Source organism: Myiozetetes cayanensis, unplaced genomic scaffold (assembly GCF_022539395.1).
Source record: "Myiozetetes cayanensis isolate MyiCay16 unplaced genomic scaffold, myiCay2020 scf5-8, whole genome shotgun sequence".
Taxonomy (NCBI): domain Eukaryota; kingdom Metazoa; phylum Chordata; class Aves; order Passeriformes; family Tyrannidae; genus Myiozetetes; species Myiozetetes cayanensis.
The window spans coordinates 93,551,419-93,578,785 of NW_026087742.1; the positions used below are offsets into that span (position 1 = coordinate 93,551,419).

The 27,367-nt window shown below is 40.3% G+C and overlaps 1 protein-coding gene across 2 annotated transcripts in view; it reads right to left on the reverse strand.

Annotated features, from left to right (window-relative positions):
• MYO16 (myosin XVI) overlaps positions 1-11,367 on the reverse strand; it is a 359,061-nt gene extending 347,694 nt beyond the window's left edge. The window contains exon 1 of one of the 2 annotated variants that reach the window (XM_050333209.1): positions 11,177-11,367. The gene's annotated coding sequence lies outside the window, so the exon portion shown is untranslated. The remainder of the gene's footprint in view (positions 1-11,176) is intronic. The other variant, XM_050333207.1, reaches the window with a different exon arrangement.
• Between the last annotated feature and the right edge of the window lie 16,000 nt (positions 11,368-27,367).

Below are 27,367 nucleotides of genomic sequence, written 5' to 3' on the forward strand. Positions count from 1 at the left end.
CATACTTGCTGTCTTTCCCTGCCAGAATTGAGATAAGATGGCAAACTGCATCCCAGAGTACATCAGTCATCACCATCATGGTTAGGCTTTCCAAACGAAGATTTGAGAAGGGCTCTACCCCCTCTTGCTACAATGCGCTGATGGCTGATAAGGCCAATGCGAGATAGACAAGTCTGGTTGCAGAAGGCACAGCGGAAAGACTCCCCAGGTGATATTGACAAGACACGATTCTTTCTGTGTGTCTTTTTCCTCAAGAGTGATCCTGTGTGTGTTCTCAGAAGAAGCTGCAGCATTATAGATAGTGACATATAAATACCTTTATTTTTAAGTAAAATATAGCCTGAACACATAATCAAATTTTATGCAGGATGGGTGCATTAACTACACATGGGGCAATGCTCATTTCAATACACAGTCCTCTCACCTTCTCAGGACATACACAATTCACAGTGAAACCACCAGTGCTACCTCGATAAAACACTTAAAGCAATCTTTACCATTACAGAAACACACAATTCCTTAGATAACCTTGGGATATTAATCCAGTTTTTCACCCCTTACATCGACTTTGTTAACTCCTTAAAACTTACAGCAAAGAAATCTATTTTTCCTTTGTAGAGACAATAAACAGATAAAGAAAGTAGTATTTTGAACAAAGACTGTCAGCACTTTTAAGGGATTCTCATTCTTTGGGTTATGCTCCTTTTTCAAGAGAAACTTGAACCAAGTTCCAAGATATTAGTGTGCTTAATTCCTGATTCTTTGAGAATCATGAGCAATATCTAGCAAATTTCAATGCCAGTGATTACACACACATACAAAAAAAAAAAAAAGACAGTTGTCAGTATGCACCAGCATGACCAAAACACACAAGATCTCAGTATCAGTTCAGTATGAGAACACTTTAAACAAAATCCACATGAAATCAGCAACCAAATGTTACAAAACCAAAGCGTTACAGTATTAATCTTTCATCACAGAGTAAGTTTCTCTTCACTGCTATGACAATAGTATTAACTCCACAAACAGAAAAAAGTACATATCACAAGAGATGGTGTGTGCTGATAGAGCACAGCTACCAGAAATTCTTCCCATATAAGTAAATAACCCTGTAGCCTGATGTTTAAGCAAACCTTCAGCTATTTTAAAACCTAGTCCCTCTGCAAAGAGAACCATCAATCACACTAAGTCTTTAGACATTTTCAATTGATTTTGGTCACTTAAGACTAATTCACCAAGGATTTAGAAGCCAGAGCACAGTTAAATGTCATCTCCACGATTGGATAAAAATGTGTATTAAGCAAATCAAGACATACTCATGTTACAAACATATCCTCAAGAGTTTTGTGCTGACACTCAGGCAATAAGAGAGCTAATGAGAACAGCTATATTCTGCTCAGCACTGTTTAGGACACTAACGAATTAACTTTAGATGATTTGTCATCAAGTCCCTGCAGGAAGAAGCCACACTATTTAAGAGAGGGTAGGGGAAGAAGAAAGACAGCATACTCATCTAAGGAAGTCTTTGATCCCAGGGTGATCACTGGGATAATACTAAAAATTATACTGTAAAAACATTTAACAGGGAATAAGTTTAACCATTTATCTCAGTAGAAATCATGTATTTTTGATCTATTGATAGGCACTTTAACCTTCATTCACGTGTTTGTTTTCAGTAGTAATGACAGTACTTTATAAGAACAGTTTTGAAAAGGAATCAAAATGCCATTTGAAACAGAAGAACCACAACTGGTGGCTTCTGCATTTTCACAGAAACAGTCAGTGGAGTCACAAAATGAAGGTTGGGTGGTAAGGAATGGGATTGGTTTTCTTTCTGTTTTCCTTTAATATATCTTATCTTATTATATCAGTCCTGAATCATTGTGTCTTTGGAAAAGAAGAGGAAAGGTCATCAGTACCTAGTAGCAGCACCAGATGGGAGCTGGAAATGGCACATGTAGATTTCAGCTGTCAAACATCAAGTGAAATTTAACAAGTCCCAATATGAAACAATCTGCAAATCTGTGGCTTTTTTAAATTAGCAAGAATAAATGAAGGGTTTTGAGAGCAATTTGAACTCTGCTATAGCATTATAGTTATACATGAAGTATTTCAAGTTGTTCAGTCTCACTGGCTCCCAGGTTAGCAGAATTTCCATCTATGCTCTGTGCTAAAACACAAAAGCAACATAGCATTCTGTATTATACTTAATCCACTCCCTCATAAAATTCTCCTATTTCCTTTCTCTATGGTTGTTAAATTTTTTGTGAAAGTAGACATCATCAGTAAAAGGATACTAAATAATAGTTGTCACTTACTTACTCTTATAAGTGGTATCCATGATCTGCCAATGTCTTACCAAGAATGAATGAAGACAAAAATGCAGAAACAATACAAGGAAGACTACACAAATCATTTCTAGCCCCAACAAGACAGGGCTTTGGTTCCTGACTTCTGTGAGCTAGATGTGCCTCTCCCAAGCATCCCAAGCAGCAGGCCCTGTGTGAGAACTGTGTGTGTTTGAACTAAGAAGGAATTCACATATGTGCACCCAGCCCACAAACAGGACTGAAAAAAAATCCCACAGAAAAACAAGGAAACATTTCCTCCATAAGTGTTGAGCAAATATGCTGCAAGAGCAGCCACAACATTGCTGTCCTTTCTTTCTGAGAAGATCAGCTAACACTTAAGCATGGAAGATACCCAGGCCCACCCTTAGCCATTCCAAAATACCAACCTATTTAATCAGCACAAATAACCCTTCTGGAATGCACACAGCCACCAGTGCAGCCACACTCCACCACCTCACACTGGCCTCTCAAATATTCTCATCCCCAGTGCAGAAAAGAATGCTGCACTGAGCCAAGGGTAGGTGACAAAAGGGTCTATAGTACTTGACCTCATCTGTGTGCACATTTCTTTGACTTCTAGACCAGACAAACTGGTGCAAACAGCTACAGCATACTGCTGTGGCCCTTCACCTTCATCGTGCATCACAAACCAGAGAGGACAAATTTACCTACCATGTCAGTCACTATTTCATTAATGGGTATGGCCGTGTGTAACTTGGCACACCTGCAGACAATGTGAAGAGAGTAATTGGCTTTGTCCCTTAAAAGTAGACCACCATTTTCCTTCCCTCCTCTGCCTCCAGCATCCTTGCTCTTAAACTTCTGGGAAATTTAGTCCTACTTACCAGTACTGAACTGACTTTTTAAAAATCTATGGATTTTATTTAAATTACAGTAGTTAAAATAGTAAGACCTAGCTAGTCTAATGATGGTTTACTATATAAAACAAAAAACCAGAAGTGGAATGTGTTCTTAGTTAATGAAACTCCTCTGACTTAAATTATATTTGCTACCTCATTTGTCCCTGTGGACACTACCTAATTTCCCCTTGCTCTTCTCTCATCTGATAGACTGAAAGTTTTTCAGAGCAGGGACAGGCACTTATTATATGTATTAAAGGTCATCAAAGCCCCTGAAATAATAAGGACATTTGACTGCTCTTTCCAGCAGACACCACTTGCAGCAGCTGTATTTAATAATGAGAAGAGAGTTTGAAAGTGGTGTGTTCCATTTTTTGAAAACTATATAAAGAACATAGTAAAACCACCTCACTCTGCCCCTTGCACTGTTGGCAACTAGATTAATTACTGATCAAGTATTCAGGTCCACTGGAACACAACTTTGTCTGGCCCATGGACTGCTTCGGCAGCAGCAGTGAATGCCACAGCCAGCACGGTGCTGCCCAGCTGCTGTGGGCTCTGCCTTTGCGTGCCCAGGATTCCTCTTTCTGCAACAACTGCACAGTTACTCCAATCCAGCACCTTTTATTAAATCTTTTTAAGGGAAATGTAACATCAATCTCAAACATCCTGTTTGACTAAAAGTTGAGGGAATATGACAGAGGATGGGGAGAACCTCCACCAATGCAAAAGCTACCAGTCGTGTACCAAGGAAAAAAATTTCACCTGTTTGAAGGAAACAAACAAACAAACCAAACAAACAAAAAGGCCACACAAAACCAAACCAAACAAACAAAAACCCCCCACCCCCAAACAAACAAACAAAAAAACCCAACAAACCCCTCAGGATTCTGAAAGGCAGTATCTGCAACAAGTAAGTATTAATGCAAGCATAAATTCAGAAAGCCTGGTTAGTAGTTACAACAATAGACAAAATATACAAATAAAAATTCCACCCTATTAATGAAAGTTACTGTGAAGTAGCTTGACTTCCTCATCCTGATGAACACTTTTAGTCTTAAGACACTGGCTGTCTATTAGAGTACCCTGCACCTCCTGTGTTCTGTTTGTACATACACTTTCTTTCACAGGGGGAGAAAGAATATGAACTATAGAAAAGATAATTAAATACCCAAATCTCAGTTGATATGAAACTACTGATGCTGTCACCATCTACTTAACCACCATCAGGGCCAGGGTCTGTTCACTGGTAGTGCCCAGCTAGATCTGACACTGAGGAGTGCTTCCAAGCTCTTTATAACACGGGCATGAGGGGGCAGTTAGGGGCAGAAGACCTCCTGGGAGAGTGCTAGAGAAACATCCCAGGCAGAGGAAGCCAAACTTGGCAGGGTCTGTGCCCATACTGTTCATCCAAAGCAGACCTTGAAGCAAATTCGCCAGCCAACAATGCCTATTTTCCCCCCTGCCCTTCTTCAGAAGGAACTACTTCTCCATCGCTGGTAGGGATATTGAATTCATTAGCATAATGCAGTGTGAACAATCAGGAGACTTGAACCTGGGACTAAAGTGAGAGCCAAATTATTTGATGCTAAAACACATTCAGTGAGGAACAGTGAAAGGGGTCAAGGAAGTACCAGGCCACTTGACATCAAAAGCAGTATCTGCGGTAGGAAGTGGAAGCAGAGCAGAGTAGCTTGCAGTGTTTTTGTATCCTTTCCTTTATATGGTTGTGTTGGCACACTGGGATGTAGACGAGCATGTCCTGCTGGGAAAGGAAGAGATGTGACAGGACTGAGGAATCATGAGCCCAGGGCACGATCTCACATGCTGAAGCGACTCCAACTGCTTTGCATTAAACGCACATGTCCGCACTCAGAGCCCCCCAAGCACACAGCAGCTCTGACTACAGACAAAACATTTTCTTTTACAAAGATAAATAAGCAAAAGATTAGTTTAAAAGCCTACTACAACTGTTGTGCAATAAAAACAAGTGACAAGCTTTTAGGCTTAATTACTTCATCAGTCCAATAAGGGAATAAGGTATTCTGAGCCTGAGTGCTTTTTTGTTTCTTTTCCATTTAACAAATAAATGGATCTCTCTCTCCAGACCTTATTTATATTATATTACTCCAGACTGGATACAAAGCTCCTCATCTTCAAAAACATTAAGAACCTAGCATTTAAAGAGAACAAATTATTAGGTTTTAACTCTGCAAAGCATGAACTGCCTTCCGGTACTAAGGATTAGTCAAATTTATCAATCTCTGGAAATAGCAAGCCTGAATTTGAGAGAACACTTGAGAGATCTTCTCTGAGGAGAAAATTGTTATGACCACCTGGTTGATGGGCCAGAATATTCTCCACCAGGTTCTCTGTCCAGCTGAAACACACTACATGGATTACCTGGAAACAAGCCACACAAACAGCTTTATCCTTTAAGGCCGTGTACATTTTAGATGGGCTTATGGCTGCTCCAAATTGCACCTTACCATCTATGTTTATAAAAAGCTGTCTTGGCTGCTATAAACTACATGAGCACACACCAGTACTCCGGCTACACCCTGACTTGTCCTCCTCACCCACTGAAGGCCAAAGATGACTGTGGTATAAAGTGATCAAAGCATGCTTTCTCCACTAGGTAATATCTCAGCAGAATTTCATCCTAGAGATTCACATTCTAAAGCCAGAGTCACCTAGATTGCAAGAACAGACTACAATAGTTTTTTGAAAACACTTGACACATTTTCTGTCTTTGACACCAAAAAAAGTACTATTATTTCTCATAGAGATTGTCTACAGAACACTGTCACAGAAATAAAGCTTTCTATAAGCACTAGGAGTTAGTGGTTCCGATTTCCTTAAGGGTGTATTTTCCATAAAAAGTCTTGCTCCAGCACTAATGCAAAATTAGGAAGAAGCTTACAAGTAATTAGATTGGGGTGTTAAATCACTAATGTTCCTTAAATAAAACTCCTAATTAGGGCACATTGCATACTTATCTACAATCCAGATCTGACAAAGAGTACAAACACTCCCTTTCTAGCTGACATCCAGGACACTGCCAGGAAAATGTTACATGCCGACAGTACCTTCTTCAGGGATACTGGAGCCCTCATTTGACTTGCCCATGTACAGGTAAGGACACCTACATCCCTCCACTTTGGTCCCAAAGCAGACCAGCAGAGCAGAGAGAGTCAGGGCCACACATTCAGACACCTACCACCAGACGGTCATTCATCTCTCTCTTTTGATTACATAGGAATCTTGGGCACTTGCTTAGATTAAGCTTCTGTGATGGGATTTAGCTGCTGATACCACAAAAATACAAAATTATCTTGTCTTCCCTCCTCCGACATGGTATTTCTCAGACTAAGATAAATGCAGTTGGATAGATACTTTTGTTTTATTACATCTAATAGAACAGCACTTGACACAAAGGCATCTCAACTGAGAACTGATCTACAATAAACTACTGCAATGAAAACAGCAACAATTTCTTCATAGTCCATTTACCCGAAACATACTTAACTGCTTCAAAACAAACCCCACAACTATACTGACATTCCATACATCCTGCAGTCTTTCCAAACATTTTTTACCCTATTCTAATCTCAAAACAAAATAATCCATGATCCTAGAAAAGTAGATGCACCTTGAAAGGTGCATTGGAAGCAAAACCTTTTTTTTTTTTAAATGCTTTACATCAGTTTATTTCAAATCCACTGAATACTGCTTCATGTGACAACAAAATTTCTATTTGCGAGGAATACTGCACTCCCAGTTTGAGACTGAGCATCATAAAAACTACCGTGTCTTCTGAACCACAAGCAGTATCTTTGTCACCTGGATTTTACTGTCTGACGAGGTTTGGTTATATGCTTGTGCCACAGCTACATCATACCTTAGGTGCCTACAAGGAATCCCTGCACACCTCCTGGGACAATGCCAGCTTCCAGCATCTCACTATAGACTGAAATCATACTACCCAATTTCATTTTGACAAATCTTTGAGCATCAGCTGTTCATTGACGGATATATTCACACAACAAACCCAGCTGTGCCACCTTAGCCATTTTCACTGAGGGAGGAAAAAGAAAGCTCTAAATTACTTGCAAAATGACTTCAAATACTTTTTAGCTGCTACAAGAAATGTGGTATTTAGGAGGAATTTGTATTTTTCCTTCAGAACTTATTCTTCCTCCCATCAACTCAGATGAGAGCGGCTGAAGACTAGAAGTACCATAAAAATTAGCTTGGCTACCATAGTGCCTATATCTCCGAGTCAACACAGCTGTCAGCCTTGCACTGCTGGGGATGCATGGCTCTTTCATCTTTTCAAGCCCACTGAAGTTAAGATTTGATACCTATCCTAGACACACATTCCGAAAAGGAACAAGCCATTTTCAGCATGTCTGGAATTAAACAGGTACTTCTCTATGTATGATCTATGTATGATGAATCACAGTTAAGTCAACCCCCTCTAAAACCATTTACTTCAGGTTGCATGGCTTGCCTTCATGATCCCCAATATTTTAGGGAAGAGAAAAATCTTTCCCTTAGTAAACAGATGCAATGTTTGCATTAACACTTCCAGGAGTTAGTGAGAGTGCTACTTTAAAGTGGATCATTTAGAAAGAAGGAACAAAACTAAAATCCATAATCCAACCCTCCTCTTCTGCATGTGTGATAAGACAGGTCAGGAATATATACACTTACAGGCATGAATCAGAACATTATTTATTCATAATTACTCAACAAAAAGGCCATGTGAATAGCCACATATATTAACAACTAATGAATTAACAGCTAGGCTTGGCACCACATGAAACACGCACCTCAGGGAAAATTAAAAAGTCTAAGTGCAAAGGTTAGAGTTAGCTGCCTGCCAGGCTGGTTCTTTCATCTTACTAAGCCAAAAAACTATTTGTCATTTTTTTCAGAAAGATGCAACAAACTGTATTTCACACAGACTTGGCAGAGTCTTAAACCAGCAGGACTGGCCCACAAAATGGCAAGTATCCCCAGTAGCTGCTGTTGTTGCCAACACGTGAAAACACAACATTCCCAGACATCATCAATTGCATCCCCACTTACTGCTAATTTTGTGCAGGATTTAACATTTTTCTATGTTCATTAGCTACAATTACCTGAATAACAGTTAGTAGCAGAAAGAAAATGAAGTGGAAAAAACAGAGAGAACGTGCAAGTGAGGTTTGCTAGACAGTAACAAGCCAACACGCAAGATTACCTTGAGATAGTACTGACAGACTGTACAAAGTGGCTTTGGACCTTGATGCTTGTTTGGGGTTGTGTTTTTCTGTTTTGTTTTTGTTGTGGATTTTTTAACTCAGATGAGAAATTTGACAATTTGTCACTTTTTAAACAACTAGAAAAAAAAAATTTCTGTTCATGAAAATCTGAATAAAAGCATTATTCAGATTGGACGAGTATTTTCTGTTGTATCTCACAACTAGAACAAAAAAACCCTCTCTTTGTATATGTGTACATGTATATTCAAACTACATATTTAAGCACTTTTTTTTGTGAAACAAACACACAGAAATCACTCTGAAATAACCTGTTCGTGAGACGGAAGAGGCTCATGTTCAAATCTGTAATTTATCTCATTCAAGTGTCCCATTTATTATGGCCATTTACCTCATGTTGACTTAGTGAGAGCTTCCATCTCTAAGCTAAGAAACCATTCCCTTCCAAAAGAGGAAAAACACAGTTGAAACTGCTGCTCTGACTGTCATTTCATGACAAAAATTTCTTAAGACAGCTTTAACCTAAATGTCTATTTTCCTTGGTATGACACCCTGCATAACCATGGTATTTTACAGATACCTTCAAGAAAGGATCTGAATTTAGCACTGAAATCTTGTTTTACACGGTTGCATGCCAAATGCTTTTCATCTCATTATGCTGGTTTGAAATAACAGTACTACTTAAAAGTAGCATAATATCAGTATAAAATGCAAGAGCTCTTTCAAAGTAATGCAATAAACCACTGTTACCATGATGGTCGGTTGCCTCATCCAACACTACAAATTCCAAGCAACTCAAGCTCCATTTAATTTCTACTGTACAATTACAGAATATATGATATCCTAGGAAGGTTTATTCAAATAATTTTTTACACTTCCAGTTGGAAGTATTTTGAGCTCCCAGTTCAAAAACTGTTAATGTTTATTCATTTTACACATTAAATACATGTTCTACATACATCAAACGTTATTGCTAGTACTTAGAAAATTAGTCCATAATCAGGAAAGGTTTGATTCATAATGAAAAAGTATTATAACAGAGACAAAATATATAAAGCCAGTTACAGTCTGGGAACTTTGAGCTCTGGCCTAACCTACGTAATATTAGACAAATGGCTTCCACTCTGTTCCTTCCTCTTACAAATTGCTTGCTGTACCTGTGTCATCGCTTGAGGCCAGGCACTGGCTTTCTCTTTGTATAATGTGATTTACAGCTGGGATTTCTGAATGCTGCTACAACACAAAATCACTGCAATGGTTCAGAGCTCTGCTTACCAATCACCCTAATCCCAGTCTTTACTGGTACTTTTAATGGCACCCCTGCTGTTTCCGAACAATAGCCTAGGCAAGAGAACTTGTCCCATTGCTTTGAACCTACTGTACACACACACATATATGTACTAAGCCTTTTTTCATTATTTTTCACAACCCTCAGGTCACATCTCAGATGCTGGCAATGAAGTCTAAAATGTTTTTACACCCACAAAATCATTTCCAAAATAAAACATCACCTAAAAAGCTACTACTTCAGCACTGCCCTCTCATATTTGGTAGTGATTACAGTGAGTCTAGCCAGGGCTCTGTAAGCAGAATACATGGCAGAATAGAAAGTTCAAGAGGAGAATAGTCTCTTACAAAGCTGTGGGAACAGGAGCCGAGAAACCATGCTCTGCCTGAGTTTCTGCCCAGAAACATCCCACAGTAGGAGACGAGAGTTCCTAAACTCACTGTGCATGCAAACACCTAAATTGCATTGTAACTCCCTTTCTGAAACACATAGGATTATCCTGACATGCTATTCCCTTTCTTCCCAGAGGGAAGGAAAAGTCGCATTTCTCCAGAGCAAGCCTCCAGAGTAGGCTCCCACTGCCAGCAACTCCAGCCCGGGTGTAAAGCCAGGCCTATGGGTATCCAACCTCATACACGCAAGTTCCAGATTTCGAAACCCAGGCGCAGGGAGCGCTCCAGCCCGGCACGGTGGTATAGGGGTTCAGGAGCCACCGAGGCGACCTGGTGCTGGAAACGAGCCTGAACATTGCTAACATTGCTCTGAAGTCCTTCTGTCACCCATTCGGTAGGCACACTGCCACAAAACACTGGGATTTAACCGACTGACACTACCAATGAACGAAAACGTTTATCAGAAAATCGCCACCCAGCTGCCTGTCAGCATTGATTTCCACCAGCTCACGGCAACCTCTCCGCCCCAACTGGGAGGCTCGGGAAGGGCAACGGCGTGTCCACAAAGAGGCTCCTTTAAGGAAAAGTGCTCATCTGACAGAGGCTGGGTTAGTTTTCTCACCTCCGCACACAATGAGAGCGGGCAGAGCCCAGCACCTCGCTGACCCATCGTATCTCCCTCTCTCGCTCCCCAACAGGAGCGCGGGCGGCTCCTGCCTCCCCCTGGGCAGAGCCCACCAGGGCTAGCGCCAGGCTGCGGGGCCGCTCGCCCTGGGCAGGGAACGGACACTCGGACAAAAAGGAACACGTAACAGAAGAAAAGGCACGCACACACACCGCACCACCTTCCTCACTCCCTCCAACGCACACAGAGACCACCAACCAAACACCTCCGCAAAACGTGCCTCCTCATCATCCCGTTCCCAATGCTGGAGACCAGAGGGGCAGCACCGCTGCGGTGCTCGCCTGCCAGGCACCCCGCTGCCCCCTCCCTGCCCTGCCCGAGTTCAGCACTCACCTCGGGGGGACGCGGCCTCAGCAGCAGCCCGTGCCCGGGGCGGCGGGGCCGCCTCTCCGCCGGTACCGGGCAGGCGGCCGCGGCGGGGCGAGGCACACTTCCACTTTCTCTCGGGGGTCTTTCTTTGCTTTGCCTTGCCTTGCCTTGCCTTGCCTTGCCTTGCCGTGCCGTGCCGTGCCAAGCCTTGCCGAGCCGCCCCTGCCTCCCGACACTCCTCCCCGCCCGCCCCTCGCCGCCGCCTCCCCGCGATGCGATGCCCAGCCGCCGGCCACGCCGGGGCAGCCGGGGGCGGCTCTCCCTGCACCGCCCCGCCCCGGTACCTGCTGGGGCGGTCCAGGGCAGGCACGTCCGATCCGCACCCTACCGGGAACCCCGTCGAACCCCTCTGACACCCCTTTGCCTCCGTTTGCAGCACGCACCCGCTATGCTCAGAGCTCACCCTGCTCCGCGGGGCACGGCGCACAGGGCTGCTGCTTCGTGTCTCGACCGTCATTGTCTGCCCCTCTCCTTCCTAAACTGCTGGAAGGAAGGAGTCCGGGAGGGCAGTGTGGATGGAAGCAGTCTAGATGTGGTTCAGCACAACAAAGATCCACTTGATTTCCTACTGACACATAATGACCAGGAAAAGGGAAACGCTGGGAATGTCATAATTATCACCCTGTGGGATGGATGCAAAAGTAACACTTCTTAGGGTTTGTAGTTTGTAGTTACAAAACAAATGACAGCTTGGATGTATCTAATTCTGTCCCGGTACTATAAGCAGCTTGCTCATGCCCTGCTGCTTTAGAGCTGTGTTTCCTGGCACTGTAGGTAGAAATCATGGAATGCGATGATAAAGGCAGCAAAGTCATAAGTCCTGGTCACAGTCTTTTGCCACCTTATCAAGTGGTGAGACTGGCTGTTAAGATATTTTACCCACAGATAAGAACCCTGCCTTTAGCTAGAGTGTGCATCAGAGCATCTTTTTTCATTGGAGGCTTAACAGTAATTTTCCAAGCAAACTCCTCACTAGACATCACCATACACGATATATGCTACATAGTGTTCCACTACATCCTTGTCTTTGCTGGGCCAAAACTCGCTTCAGGGTTATATTTACAGGAGTAAGCCTTACCTTCTTTCCACAACATTTTCTAGACCTAGCTGGCATGCCACAATGATACTCAGATACTACCCAGATGTCTACTCACTATGAAACACTATAGAATATAAATATAGAATATAAACACATATATTAGATTACCCCTCACTTGGTCTTGAATGATCCCTGCTTACCCGATGACACTGTTGACTCAAGTTTGGTTGTTCTGACCACAGCTATCTTCACACGAAGTTTTAGGGACCTGCTATGCAACTCAACATTTAGTGTCTCTGTAACCAGAATAAACACAGGCAGCGGGGGTATGGAGTGTGGTGTTGAGGGCTGAGCACACTCTTCCCTGTGCCTGGAAGCTGAACCAGTACATAAAGAGAGTGAAGGAGCCATGAGGACTGAAGGAAAGCACAACCTAGTCTCTAGCTTTGTGATTGCAATAAATAAATAAATATAATGGCCAGTCTTCGCGAGCGAAGATCCGGGGAAGGTCTTTACACCTTCCAGCCTGCGCACTGGATCTTTTAGGTGAGACACAGTGTGCACGGAACTGAGCCCACCCTTTAATCCTAAGGTTCATCTGCCGGGGCCAAGCGAGCTTGGACGGTGGCAGCGAGGTCCTTAGGACGTAGGTGGGTTGCCTTTTTAAGGGTTAACGAGCTCCATCTGGCCCGGGGAGTGGCCCTGACCGGGAATAGAACCCGGGCCTCAGCTGTGACAGCGCCGCGCCCTAACCACTAGACCACCAGGGGCTCCCTGTGATTGCAATAATCAGTTAGGAAATGCCCACCCAGGGTAGTTTTTATCCTGGTGTAGGGAGTAGAATTTAGATCCTCATTCAGGCTCCTGCAGGTTGAAATGCTTGGATGATGTCTTCTGGTTCCTGGATTTTGGATTCTGGCTGCCCTCTGGCCTAACACTGCTGGAGTATCCCATTTCTATTTTTCCCAAGGCTCAGTATGATCCCTTAGAGCTTTGCTGAAGCACTTTCTTAGAAATTGGACTGAAACTTTTGGGGGCTAAGGAAGGCTTTCAATGGCTCTTTGTTTGTTGGCCAAGCCATCTAAATAACCAAGGTTATGCAAAAGACAGGTAATTTCCTCCTTGTGCTCTGTAAGCAACTTCCATGTATAACATCTGTCATTTTCTATTGATTTCCACTCAGTACAGAAAGACTGATGTCTCTGGTGGAACGGATCTCCTAGATTTGTGATGCCTATTTGTTTCTTTTGACTTTTCCTGAAATGTAGACTTTTACTCTAGAGTCACCTTCCCTGTTTGAGGGATCAGGGTCTTGACATCTAAAATAGAAAAGAAGCAATAACTTTGTAAAGTACCTCAGTGAAGTACTTTAAGGCAAGCATTTAATGTCAAAGAAAAATCATTGTCAGAGAAATTATTGTCAGTAGTACTGAGATAGCTCCATTATTGCAAATGCCAACATCCATCCTTTATTTTCAGGACTAATTGTGTTTCAAGTCATTGAGGTGTCTCACATGAGACAAAACATAGAGGAAAATCCCTGCAAGACAAATGACTTCCTCAAAAGTAAGAAAGTTGGAAAAGTTACGAAAGAATCATGTGCCTAGAAATGAATAATCAATTCATTTTTCATTCTTGGAAGAAGAGAAAGAGGAGCACTGGTATAAGAAAACCCTGTATCTTAGTGCTTGCTAGTGCCTAGTTCACTTAAAATGAAGAAATGTTTAGATACCACAGAAGAAGACGACAGCACTAAACTGGATTTCTGTTTTCCCTCAGGGTGTACTTTTACAATGCAGCTGAGCTGGTTTAGGAGCCATTTGTTGTCCTAAAGGTGGCAGTCCTGCTCCTAATGCTTCCTCTGTTGGAGCAAAATTTAAAGAAAGCTAAAGATTTCTTCAGAGCTAGTTTAGCTCCTTGAACCAGCTCCTTGGGAGTCAGTTCTAGGAAGACAAGAAAGAAGCAGAAAGCAACTGTAGTGCCAGCAAAAGGAGATCGGGATGGCAGCAGGCAGCTGCAAGTTTGACTGAGCTGTCTTATGAAATTCACCTTCATAGGAAGAGCTCAGAAAAGAGTGTGCTTTAAATCTGCTCTTCCTATGCTATTATTCTGCTTTTCATGGCTTAAATGAACTGTTAAAGAGAAAGAAAGATACTGTTCCTCTGTAGTTAGGACACACCATCAGGCAGAGGGAAGACCTCACTCGTGCTGTTTGCTTCAAGAATTGATACTAGATGCTCAAGCAAGGCATCAAACCAAGGTCTCCCTATTCCTACAGTGTCCTCAGTCATTCCTCCTGCACCAAATTCTCTAGCTCCAAACTCCAGTGCCAGGTAGAAGTACATGCCTAGCTCTCAACACTTTTGCACTGTTAGCATGTGCAGCGTATATCTGCATCACAATATAATCTCAGCAGGAGTGCTGGGTCTGCAGTGGTTCCTGTACCCAAGCTAGCCCCAATGGCTCTGCAGGACACAGAACTCTGCTGTGTAGACATACCATCTTCCAGCAGACAATCCATATTAAAATATCATTCTAACAGTTAACAAAATATTGAATTATTCCGCTAAACTGGCAATATTTCATTAAAAGAGCAACACTGATTCTTGTTACAAAGCTGATTCTTTTTCTATTATAAGACTTCAAAGGTCAGTATAACATTATATCCAATGTATATAAAGCTTCCCGATTTTTTAGTTTCATTAGTTTATTGGCATAGAAACATTTATAACTCTTCTTTTGTAAAGGCAAAATTAGAAGGAAGGCACAAAAAATTCTCCACGATAAATATTTGAAGTTAATGATGTTCACTGTAAAAATAATTTGGTATGATTGCAGATCAAAAAAAATTTTTTTTTGGATAAAAGCTTTGTAGTGGTGAGCTAAGATCACCCACTGGTTTTAACTGCATCTATTCAAACTCCAGTGTGAGCAGAATGTGACTTAAGTATCTTTTCCATTCTATGTGTACTTTACCAAGGATGTTATTGCAGTTCATTCATTCATTCTTTTATTGATAGTTATGAATCTAAATTGCTGTCACATTTGACACTAACCTGCAAACAAATCATCGCTTCTTGCTTCTACTCCAGAGCATGTCATTATATATCAGTTCAGGGGATGGAATTCTGAATCAGAAGGAATTTGAAATAATTTAGAGTTGTCAATCAACTCCTTTCTTTAACCTTCTGTTGGTGGAAAAATCTAGTGTGAGTCCACCAAGTATTTTTACAAGTAAATGGCTAGAGAGAATCTATAAAAGACACAGAAATTCCTATCTCAAAAGCTTTACCAAAATGCCAAGCATGCTATTGGAGTAGCACAAATATGAACAGCATTCCTTCTTGCAGTTTTTGTTTGATAGGAAATGGAACTGAAACTCCATTGATGTTTTGAGGCTGCCCTCCTATGTTCAAGTGGATTGGCTTTCACTTTTCCACCTTTTTTTAAGCGAGTAATTTTTTCTGCAGATCAATTCAAATAAATATCACGTTAACCCTGCACTTTCCTTAGGATATATTCAACTTATGTTGTGGATACCTTGTCCCTGTTCAAGGTCACACTGGACTGAGCTGAGTAACCTGGTTTAATGAAAGGTGTCCTTGTCAAGAGCAGGGGGATTGGAACTAGGTGATCTTTAAGGTCTGTCCCAACACAAGCCATTCTATGAATCTAAGATTCTATTAGAAATAATGTTTTTCTTCAGAAATATATTTTCAACTATGTACCTTGGAGAGGTGGAGGCATGACACTGTCTCTGCTTGTTATGTAATTGTGTAGGTTGCTTTTTAGTGGAATAGTCAGTTGTAGAGGAAAAGCGTCTGTAGTTTGACAGCTGAAGGCTTAGGTAGGAGGTGTGAATCATTGCCTGAAAGCTGGGAGACACTTTGTTCATGCAAATTGCATGTGGTGAATTGAGGACAGTAAAAGGTTTGCAGACAGCCAGAACTGAAGTGGTTGCAGAAAGGAAAAGTGGGGAAGCTGGGTAAGAGAAGATTTGAGTGAAGGAAAGGGAGAGGGCACATTTTTAATCATGCCAAACATATCTAGTTTTTTAACTGTAAATGCATTCCAGTTTTGCTGCATGGACATGAATGGACAGGTTATGCCAAAGAAAATAAAATGACAGATAAGTAAATAATCTGCTATGGCTACAGACATGGCAGGTGATGCACAAACGAAGTAAATGAAGAGAAGAAAGTGACCTAGAATATGCACATCAAAATAAGTCTACTGTTTCCTGTAGAATACCCATATTAAAGACCATTATTTTTAAAGTAGAGGTCATGCAGTATCACAGAAACATCAGGAAAAGTGAAAAGGGAACAGAGAAAGGGAACAGAGAAAGGAGAAGGAATTGTCCTTTCAGAACAGAAGACATCTTTATTTATATGTAACCAATACACAGCAGCCTGATTTACTTCTACTGAATAAATGTCTTTGCTGAAGTTCTCCACCAAGGTTAATGAAACATTAAGAAAGTTAGTCAAGGAGAAAAATTTTGTGTCCATTGAAGTGTGTATGAATTTCACAGTATTTTTGTGTCTGTCACTTCAAATTATACTCATCCATGTTTATTTGTTTTTTCAAATAAGACAATGGCTCGATCAGATTGCTTTCTTGCTCCAGCTCTATTAGCTAAATTCATCAATAAAGACTTGTTTTCCAGTTCAGATTTCTATATCCTAACCTGGAGAGTCATATATAATTTTCTATTCTGTCAGCAAGCTAATTACAGTAGAAGTTATGTCATTTTAATACTGGCATTAGCAAGACAAATTAAAAAGGAAGTGTCAAAATTCACCTCATGTACTCTATTCGAATCCTCAGTGCAAAGCACAACACAAAAATATGTAGGACTTTTGTGGACTTTCCCTGTATCTAGATCCATTCTGCAGAGTGGATCAGATACTAAGCTTGGGTGAATTGACAAAGACATTGATTTCTATTAATGAGTTTGCATTAATCAAGGTCAATAGTATTTTAATATGTGACGTATCTTCTTGACAATTAGTTTGGGGAAGTAGGAGATTTGAAATACTGGAGCAGCTACTAACCTCTGAATAGCACCACTACTGATGTGAATTTATGACTTCATAAGGGCCTATCACAACCATAAAACTACTAATTGTTGATGTGTTAATCAAGGTTTGGGTTCCCAAGAGCTTCAACTGCTTGGTTATTGCTGCATTTTAAGTATTGAATTAGATACCATCAGCTTACAGAGAGAAATATGTTACACTGGCAGGAGTAGTCATTCAGAAGACTTACATTTAGGTATTTTCTAAACTTGTGTTGAAATACTAATCTGAGTTAACTGTTCCATAGATTCTTGCCATTTTCATCATTTTGTGAGTGATTTATATCCTGGGGTGAGGTACACAAAATTTTTTGTTTCTAAGGTTAAAACACATTACCTTCATGACTGTTACAGCAATGCAAGGCAGAGAATATCTACATCTAGCTTTAGTTCAGTTACAGTGTGGCTCCAGTTATTCTAAATACTTCGTGAATCATTTTTAGAAACTGATATTTTGAGAAGAACTTTTTATTCATAGGAATCCAAACCAGTTCCTTCATACTGCCAGTTCAAAACCACATTTTGTCAGGAAAAGCTTTCTCAAGAGAAGGGCATGCAACAATGCATGTCAGTGAACTGTAGTAAATAATAAAGTGCATGTCCTTATCCTACCAGAGTTGCTAAATGGACAGTGTAGCTGATTAAAATGAGAGGATCTGTTCCTCATTACTCCAACGAGGATTAACTCCTACCCTGAATAAGGCAGACTCACAAACTGAAAATGTGTTTCTGGCACACCAAGCAATGTCCGATATACTTCTTGTTCTCCGTGGTCAGCTAGCTAATATTTTACTTCTCTGTTTCCACACTTTCCAAAGGCTTTATTTACATCCTGGTGAGAAAAGAAAGTGCTTTTAGTGTCTCAAAAAGTCTGTAGGATGGAATTTTTATTTCCCTCGCCTCTCAGAAATGCTGAATCTTTAAAAATGGATTAATGATATTCCTTTTCTTATACCCTTTCATCACTTTAATACAGGTTATAAATGCTTTCACACATACACACACAGAAAATGATCTGAATTTACAGACATTTAACTGTGATTTCACCTACAGAAGTTTCCATTTTATTACTAGCAGGTGTAATTTTTTGTAATTAAAATATCATACTGTATTATATGCACAAGCCTTAATCAAGTAGCTTACTCAGCAAAAGGAATCTATCTGAAATCATTGGCTGTATCTGTGCTCTCCTGCTACGTCACATGGCAACACACTGTAGGTCACATTCTTGAACTTTTTACATTGCTTATTTTGAGTCTTTTTCTGGGCTATGCTTTTGGGAAAACATAGGGTAAATGCAAAAAATATATAACCTTTAAATTGCTCCTACACAGTCCAAGAGAATCATATCACTACTCTGTCCCAAGTACTCTAGCACAGACTCCTCAAAGCCATTTTCAGTTACTGTTCTGAGGTAGAGATAGCTGAGTGGACCACCTGAAAAAAAATGAATGAAACAAAACTAAAATGGGGGAAAAATGCGGTAGTCTTGGCAAGACATACATGAGGTGTAGCTGTGAGGTATTTCAAAGGATCTTGACACCTTGTGCATGATCACAAATGAAGATGAACAGAAGGGAGCAGGAGGAAAAAAGGAAGGATTTGGATGACAAAAAGGGGTTTAACCCTGAAAATATCTACCTTTCTGTCCACATCTCTTCCAGAGAAGATGATGATAATTAACTGTCCTATATCCCTACATAACCTTAGGCCTACCCTCATAACCTTGGATGAACAGATGAGGACCTCATTATTCAGGGCCACAACATCAAGCCTGCCAAACTCACATGACTGGAGTGCTGCCATGGATAGCTACAAGCTCTTCAGAAGGGATAGGGAAGGTAGGAAAGGTGGAGAGGTGGCTCTGTATGTTAGAGAGACTCTTGCCTCTGTAGAACTTGAAGTCAGTAACAATAAGATTGAGTGCCTGTGGATCAGAATGAAGGGGAAGATCAACAAGACTGTTATCCTGGCTAAACAGGGAGATTTTGAAGGAAATTAATGGGAAAAAACAGAGCTTACTGGCTATGGGAAAAAGGGCTGGATACTCATGAAGAGTATAGGAATATAGTTAGGTCATGTAGAAAGAAAATTAGAGAGACAAAGGCCCAATTTGAACTCAGTCTTGCCACTTCTGTTAGGGACAACAGGAAATGCTTCTACAAATACATCAATAGCAAAAGGAGGGGAAAGGAAAACCTCTGTTCTTTGCTGGACATGGCAGGGAACATAGTCACCAAAGATGAGGAAAAGGATGAGGTACTTAACTCCTTCTTTGCCTCTGTTTTCAACAGTAAGACAGGTTGTCCTCAGGACAAGTGGTTTCCAGAACTGTAGACAGAGACAGGAAGCTGAATAGCCCCCCTGTAATCCAGGAGGAAACACTTAGTGACCTGTTGAGCCAATTGGATCCTCACAAGTCCAATCACATCCCAGATGGGATCCATCCTAGGGTGATGAGGGAGCTGTCAGAAGAGCTTGCCAAGCCACTCTCCATCATTTACCGACAGTCACTGGGAGGTCCCAGATGACTGGAAGTTGGCAAATGTCATGCCAATGCCCAAAAGGGCTGAACAGAGGACCCAGGAAACTACAGGCCTGTCAGCCTGACCTCAGTGCCTGGCAAGGTTATGGAGCAGATCATCCTGAGTGCAATCACACAGCACCTACAGGATGGACAAGGGATCAGAACCAGCCAGCATGGGTTTAGGAGGGGTAGGTCCTGTCTGACCAATCTGATCTCCTTTTATGATCAGGTGACCTGCCTGGTGGATGAGGGGAAGGCTGTGGATGTGTCTATCTGGACTTCAGCAAAGCCTTTGACACCGTCTCCCACAGCATAGTCCTGGAAAAGCTGGCAGCCCACGGCTTGGAGAGGGGCACTCTGTGCTGGAGGGCCGGGCCCAGAGAGTGCTGGTGAACGGGGCTGCATCCAGCTGGCAGCCGGTCACCAGTGGTGTTCCCCAGGGATCAGTGTGGGGCCCAGCTTTTGGCACTGAATCCAATCCTCAGCTTATTACGACAAACTCGACAAAATCACCCAGAGATCCGTTGCACTTCACCTTGCGTCAGCAGAGTAGAGAGTGTCCATCCGAGATTACACAGCATATACGCAGTAATACTAATGAACCTTCCCGTTCATTTCAGTCAGATAGTGTTTCAAATACATGATGCAATCATTAGTAGTTTGGTGAAAAAGTGGTGAACCATCATTTTGGTTATAGATAGTTATGCATCTTGTTATGGTGCCTTACTCTGGGTTTTGATGAGTTTTGCCTAAGAAAGACCAGATAAGTGAAGACCTATCTTCTTACATAAGAAGAACTTTGGTGAAGAACCAGCAAATGTTCTATAGAACTAAATAAAAAAGTACAGAAAAATTTATTTTTCTTCCAGTAAGGCTCTAGTGGAGGGGATTTGAATGAATCAAGTGGAACCAATCTCTAACAAGTTCATTTCCATGCTACCCTTGTCTCCCCTTCTTGTAGTAACACAGCTGCACTCAGCATGGCAAGGGAGGATTACTTTTTCTTCTCTGACCCTTCAGGCTTTGAGACGGGTATTCTCCTTCTCCCTATGTTTGTGTGTACATAAGTGTGGAAAGGGAAAGGAAAAAGATTGAGGATAAACTCCTGCAGCCTCCCTGCCTTTGACCTGGAACTGATTAAGAGTTCTTTGCCACCACACATGCTCTATGCTACTGTAAATGAGAAATGAAATTCAAAGGCAAAGGATTTATAGATGGTAACAAGGTTTCTATGTTATATTTAACTACAGGTAAGAGTTGCCATCTTCTACAGTTTGATTCTATTGCCACCCTCATCAAAATCAAATGCCCAGTTTTGTACTAGCATTTTAATAACAGAATATCTGTAGAATATATACAGTGAAAATTCTGTTCAAACTTTAGACTTATGTAATAGCAGCTGCAAAAATACTTAGAGAACAGTTTATATTTCATAATACTTACTATTGGTAATGATGAAGAATGAAGTAGCTGTAGGTGAATAGATAAACAGAAAAGATTACTAAATTATTTTTCCTTCAATAAGTTTACTGAAATGTTGAAATGTCAGAGAATAAATAGGGAGTGACAGAGGACTTCTGCCTTTACACTTCACTCCAGAATTGTGCTATACAAATGTGACACCCTACCCTTTTCCGTTAACGATACTAAGGAAACTAAATATGTGTATGTGTATAAATCAAATATATGTACCTATTTATCTCCAGGGATCCAGTGAGGTGAAAGGGTTAAATCATGTTTAACCAGAATGTATACTTAGTGTTCTTTATCTCCCTGGAACTTGTTAGCACTTTGAGGACCAATTCACTAAGAATGAATAATACCATGAATGACATCAGCTTCCGTCAACATGCAAGAGGTTACTATGGTAATGGAGAAAGTTTTTCACAGTACAAAACAAGTACCATACTTGATATATTAGCCAGCCAAAGAAAGCAGTCACATATAAACTACAGCATCTTTCTAATGAATAGCCATTTATGCAGCATGCATGTTAGCAATTCTGCTGAGTTCCTCTGAACATCAAACTGTTGGCAGTTATATTGAAAAACTTGGCAGATTTACAAAAGTGCTAACATTTTGTTTTCAGCAGCTTGTTTTTTCTCTCTCAGAGCCCATATCTTCAGCATATTCACAGAGTCTTTAGCCAATGCCAACCAGGAAGGTCTGATCTGAGCTTAAATGTACTGTATATGCACACTGAGAAGGCAGGATGTCCAAGCCATGCAACTGATTCAAAATAGACTTTTTGGTTTGTTTTTTTTATTTGTGGCAGAAGAACAGATGGCTTCTTTGTTAAGTGGTACTTTCTTTTATATTTGCTCACCACCTCTTCCATAAGAGTTTAATCCACAAAACAATACAGTGTATTTGCTACAATGGGAAAGGTAGAAAATCTTGAAACTTTCAAATCATATCACTGCACACACACACATATATATTTATATAAGATTATTTCCCTAATTATCAAAGCCAGCACCATATCAAACTACATCAATATCCTCTTGTGACCAAAAAAAATTTCAAAACAGAGGCAAGATGTTATCTAGATAGTATTTCCTTACTCCTTCCACTTCTAAGAATAAAAAACCTGTGACTTCTTATTTTTGATGGGGTCCTATCAACTGTCCTTTCTTTGTTGCATGGGATGCTGAGAGATGAAGGAAAGAGGAAATCTGAGAGCAATTACAGACCACTGATTCCAGGAGTCTGCTGATAGATAACTGTGGGGTTTTCCACTGATGTAGATAATTGTAAACCTTGTGCCAAAGGACTAGGGTATCAACTGAAGAGGTCTTTTTCACAGCACATTTTTTTAATGTTTCTTCATTGCATTTCCCTTACCATGGATGAAGGAATGAGTAAAAAGCAAAGGAATATATTAGAGTGAATGAACTTCCATGCAATAAAATATTCCTGCCTTCCAGAAAAAAAGTAACTAATCTTGGATTCTGTCTTCTGCCACCTATGTAGTACATTTTGGCTGTAGATGCTGCCAAATACATACATTTAAAAGGCTGCCAAAAGTGAACTTCACTTCCCAAGTCTTTCTGTGTATGATCATCCCATCATTCAACCTGCCATTGTTTTTGTAGGCATGAAAGGATTTTCCAAGTGCACATCTACACTTCTTATCAACCTTTCAAGTGTGATTTTAAAATGGATTTTAAATTTAAAACATCATTGGTATGATTTTTTTCTTTAATTTTTTGTTCCTAATGTCAGAATGAAAGAATATTTCTTATCCAAAAATTTGGATCCTCTCAGCAACAGAATTTCAAAGGCATATTCTATTCTTCATATCTGAACAACAATAAGACTTTTCTTGATAGTGTTTTAACAATTTAGTTTCTTCTCTGTTGTTACATCTTTTACAGTGCAAATTGATATGTTGGTACTATTTTTTGTTTGTTTTAAATATTGGCAAAAGCATATAAAAGAAGAAAAATACAGGAAAACCTCTTGCTTTTTGTTTGAAATTCTGTTCCTACATTTTCTAACAGCTTTGCTTTATCCTTTTTGAGACATTTCACACTTAATTGCTGTTCTGTAAATGGAGGCTATGGCACTTCCAAGAACAGATATGTAAAAGGAGGAGACAGCAGCACAGGTCATGCATGTTGGCCTGAGACCTGAAGCCTGACTGATCTTAATGGGCTTGCACATTACTGGTGGCAGTACACAGCCCACTTTGCTGAGCAGGAGTGGTTTCCCTTTTCTTGGTACTATTAGGCACTGCAATAAAGATCAGGGATGATCATTTGGGAAGTACTTTTTCAGAGGGCTCCTGTAACTTACCTGTATTTGGAAGTATTCTTCCATACAGCTCATACAACTTTCCCATGTTTTGACAAGTATTTTCTTTTTTTGGTCAGACCTTTTGCATCTCAGGCAGGAGCAAAACCAGATTTGTGCTCTGTAGCTAGTTGTTTGATGTCCCTGGGCTAACACCATCTCAAAAGCAGCAGTAACTTTTACTGAATAAAAAAATCCAAACCCCAGTGCTGCCAATACATAATATTCCTGAGAGGATTTGATCTGCTGTTTTGTGAAATGGAGCTTGTTAGAGCTGTACTCTTGAAGGTGGTTATATATCCATATTCTTTTAAGTGTACACTGGCCTTAGAACTGATATTCAGCTACTTCCCCACAGGCACTGCACTGACTAGGAAGACTTAGAGTCCTTTCAAACTGCTCACTACCTGCATTAATCATTGAGGGTATTTCTTTTCCTTGGATATATAGGGAAGCAGCACCTGGCAGTCCTGGGGAGGAGGCATTTGGACACCCATTCTGAATAGTTCATGCTTTCCTGGTTCTGAGGTTAGGAAGCTGGAGGAGGTGAGCTGACCACAACCTTGGATCTACAAATTCTTCACACAGATTTCTACTTCAGTGGGATGTCTGTGGAGCTGCAAGCTGAATTTTATAGGCACAACAGAATTAAGACAGAAAATTCTATGCTCACAAATTTGCTTCACAAATTTCAGTAGGTTAATCCAAAATTTAGATAATGATGAACAGAGTACCTGGCACTGAAAATATCGATTCACCCACACTTGCCACAAAGTTTTATGAAAGATATTTTTTAATTTCCCTGTTCTTCAAAAGATTTTGACAATAATTTTCATTTCGTGTGACAGTGATTTGTTTTCTTTGTTGTATTTATATCAAAAGAAATAAAAATGACCAAAATAATAACTCAAGCTTAAGGAGTGTTCCAATGAAGAATACAAAGAAGAATTCCTCACAGTCCATCATTCCTCTCTGCCATGATGGTTATTTACATTGGCACTGTTTACAATAGCTGGTTTTCTGGCTTAAAGCTTAAAATCTCTTTTTTTAAAATTTTTTTTTAAAGTCAAAGTAGACTTAATTTTTTTTTTTTTTTTTCCCTGGCTTATCTGAGTTGGGACTATGGCAAAAATTAATCTGTTTCAGATTCTACACATCTCATTGCTTAGGACTGTTAAAACTAAAAAATATATATATAAGTATTTTTAAATTAAAAAAAAATATTGACTGTCTGATATGTAGACAGTTGTAATTATGGCACCAGACCTACCAAAATAATTTATAACCTTTAACAAGACAAGTTCAAAACAGCATGAGTCTACCTCTACTCAGATAGAATACAAATGAATGAGCAGAGGGAGACATAGTATCATTTGCCACATCATTTTTTTCTTGTTCTCTCATCAGCTTTACCAGAATGAATTATTTATATTGGCTAAGCAAGTGGAATCTGCCTCATTCACAACTCCACACAGGTGACAAAATGTAAGAGTAATAATGATGGTAATCTCTTACTACCCTCAGTTATTTTGCTACTACTTATGGTTATGGACCTGCATTTCTGAGTCTTTTACTGCTTCATTTACACAAATAAGACATCTGGAAAGGTGACTTGCTAGATTTTTTTAGTGTTGGGGCAGTTTTGAAGCCAGCACAATTTTCTCATCCCTTGACTCTCTCTCACACCTACTAAAACACTCCTTTGATGACTGCAGAATTTGATGTTATGTAGCTTGGACAGGGCTCTCAGCTAACAAGGGAATGATTATCCTTGCCCTGGAATTTAAAAGGTAATTTCTGAATCATTTTTGACTCCTCTTACCTTGCTCTAGCCATTATTCTTCACCTGCAGGCATCTGATGTAATCTGCAGTTTGGATGTTTATGACAGTGCCATTGCATTTAATACCTCACAGTAGCAACACGTTCACATACTATTTCACTCATGCCTGTTGTGTTATATCTGTATGTGCCTCATCCTGATCACAGTCCCTTTTTTCCACCCTAACCCCAGAAATGCCACTGCACATTTGAGCCATGCACAGAAATGCTTACAGACCTCAGGTATTGTTGCCTCGCTTCTGAATCCACTTTTCTCCTTGAAGCAGTTTGCAAATGAGATGGCTTGACATTAGATGAATAAGATGTCAGATAAGTGAATAGCTGGAGAGAAGGAGAGACAACAGACACAGGCTAGGAAATCTTACAGTATTTCATACAGAATTTGTGCCTTCATCAGAAGACAGATCAATGTGTATTAGAGCATCAGAGAGAAAAGCAAAGAAGAATGAGGGAATCAGTTTCTGAATGTGTCTTGAGACCAATGGTTATTTTATAACTAATGCACAGCAGGTGAGATAGATATGCTCTACAGTTGCCAGGAAATGGATTCAAGAGTGGGAATGGGGTAATCCTGAAAGGTTGGCACTCAGGGATTCAACAGATTAGAATTTAAAGAACAGACAAAAAGAAGGCAAGAGAGAAAAATATAGAACTGAGTGGTATAAAACTGGTGGTGAGACAAGAGCTGGAGAAGAAAGGTGGCTGGGAAGGAGAAGGGGACCAGCCCTTCTCAAGAACAATCAGGAGGCAAATTCTGGTCTTTCTATTCTAGCTTTTAGTCTGGCTTATTAATTTTAATGTTGTTACCTGTTTACCACTTCAGGATGCCCCATTGGATGTGGCCATTCCCAGGCAAAATGTTCAAGAGAGTTGTATCTTTTCTATCTTATTCCATTCTACCTGAATTTTGAGATATTCTTGGTCAGCTTTCTCTTTTATTTGTGGGATTGCCTTGGGCTGCCAAATAGGACTTACAAAATGGGAATACTGCAGTGCTGAAGTTTTTTAAGCATGCCTTTTACTAGGGCTGTAGCAAAATGGCAGATTGTTCAGTGAGGAACAAAAAACAAGTTTAGTAAGCAAGTAGCAGAGCACTTGGAAGCCACATTTCACATGGCTGACTGAGTGCCAGACTTCAAAACTCTGGCAAAGAGCTTGCTTCCACACTGTACTGCATCTTTGCCCTAGTTTGAGTTTTAAACAGAAATTATCTACCAGAATCCAGATTATAATGAAAAAAGTAGGAAAGTAGTCTCATGCTGTATATAGTATTTGGAATTTAAGCTGAAGCAATAACAGAAAAGCCTAGTCTGTGATACTTTCCCCACAGGTAAGAGAGAGAAAGAATAAGGAGAATTGACAAAAATGACAAAAATGTTCAGAAGGTATATAATCCTGAGCATGTCCTTGCTATCTTATATCTCTAGAAAAATCCTTGCAGTTACTGGGACTGACTTCCTCTTTGGAACTTTTTGAAAAACTGATGTTTCAGTTTAATGGATAAAACAAATTACAGGAGAAAAAAATAAATTCTGACGTGAACTCTTTCCCACTCTTTTTGTTCTACACTTAAAGAGATTTTTAGATTTCATTTTCTGTGACTTCTCTCATTCAAATGAAAGCAAGAATTCTGTGGTTTGAGGCTTTATACAGATTCTGGGAGACACAGCTTCAATACTTCCTTCAGCTGAGGCAATTTAAATTTATATTTTCTATTGAGGATTCAAGCTGTTAGATCAATTTATATTCTTCCTAGGTTGAAACTATTCTTATTTCTTTTTTTCTCAGAGTCATTCAGAAACGTCACACTCACAAAATCCTCTTGTTCTGCTGACCACCTCTGGCTACTGAAGATTGCCCCAGGAATGGTGGT